Source organism: Octodon degus, unplaced genomic scaffold, assembly GCF_000260255.1.
Source record: "Octodon degus isolate 3935 unplaced genomic scaffold, OctDeg1.0 scaffold00318, whole genome shotgun sequence".
In the NCBI taxonomy this organism is placed as follows: domain Eukaryota; kingdom Metazoa; phylum Chordata; class Mammalia; order Rodentia; family Octodontidae; genus Octodon; species Octodon degus.
Genome location: NW_004524894.1, coordinates 1,419,741 through 1,421,339, shown reverse-complemented (window position 1 = coordinate 1,421,339; position 1,599 = coordinate 1,419,741).

Genomic DNA, 1,599 nt, shown 5'->3' with positions numbered 1-1,599 from the left:
CAGGAAACTCTCTGCACACTCACTGGACCTGGGCTAGGACTGGGTCTGGGGGCTCCCGGAACTGGGCAGTAAATCGTACTCGGCGGGCGGGGTGGGGGAGGCACTGCGGAGTGGTGGGGGCAGCCCGAGGGGCTGGGAGAGGGTCCGGCCCAAGCTGCACCTGGGCTGGGACTGTTCCCACAGGCGCAGGGTAGCAGGAAACTCTCTGCACACTCACAGGACCTGTGCTAGGACTGGGTCTGGGGGCTCTGGGAACTGGGCAGTAAATCTTACTAGGAGGGTGGGGTGGGGGAGGCACTGCGGAGTGGTGGGGCGGCCCGAGGGGCTGGGAGAGGGTCTGGCCCACGCTGCACCTGGGCTGGGAATGGTCCCACAGGCGCAGGGTAGCAGGAAACTCTCTGCACACTCACCGGACCTCGGCTAGGACTGGGTCCTCGTGTTTACTTTTGTAATTGTTTTCTTTGCTGTGCAGTTGGTTTATAGTTTAATGTAATCCAATTTGCTGATTCTTGTTATTTCTACATTTCTTGAATCTTGTTCAGGAATCTTTTGTACCTCTGGCTTCAAAGTTTCAGAAGTTTTACATTTCCTAGTTTTATAGCTAGGTATTTATTCCATTGAAATTGATCACATTACTTGATGAAACATAGGTATCTATTTTCGGTAATCTGCAATTGGATAGTCAGTTTTCCCTGTACCATTTGTTAAGAGGCTGTCTTTTCTTCAATGTATGCTTTTGTCCCTTTGTTAGCAATCAGATGACTATAGTTTTATGAGATGGCTTCTGTTCTATTTCATTAGTATACGTGTCTACTTTTTGGGTCATAATGGTGTTTTGTTGTTTTTATTTCACTGTTTTGATACAGGATCTTATTACTTAATATGTAGTTCAGATAGGCCTTGAACTCACTTGCAGCCATGACTGGCCCTGAATTTACAGTGATCTTCGCAAGTCAGCTTCTCAGTGCTGAAATAACAGACACCACAAAGCCAGGCTCCTAAAAGTATTAACCATATATTTTCATTCTGCTAGCTCTATGTGCAGCCATATTACTTTATGTTCTAGTTAACTATTAGATTGGATGGGGTCCGATTTATATGGCTAGTTCCCATACTCGTGGTCAAACTGAGAATTTTCCAAGATAAGGAAATGTTCTACAGATAAGATTTTGTACTATAGTTTGAAATCTGGTTTTCCAATCCCTATAGCATTGCCTCAACCATATTCCATGGGATAATTTGGATCTTTTCTGATTTCTTATATATTACAAGATTGTATTTTCTACTAATGTGAAGTGTGATGTTTACCATTGTGATAGGGATTGCATTGAAACTATAGCTCACTTTTGGTAATGCACCTATTTAACAATATTTTTCTTCTGATCAATAAACAAAGATGCTCTTTCCATTTTCTAATATTTTCTGCAATTTTTCATTAATGTTCTATAATTTTCATTGTAGTGATATCCTATCACTTCAGCTGGGTTGATTTAGTTTTTTAAGGTTGATTCTTAGGCATTGAATTTTTTAGAGCTATTGTGAGTGGAATTTCTTTTTTTTTCCAGAAAACAAGATTTTGTTTTTTTTTCCTCATAATTT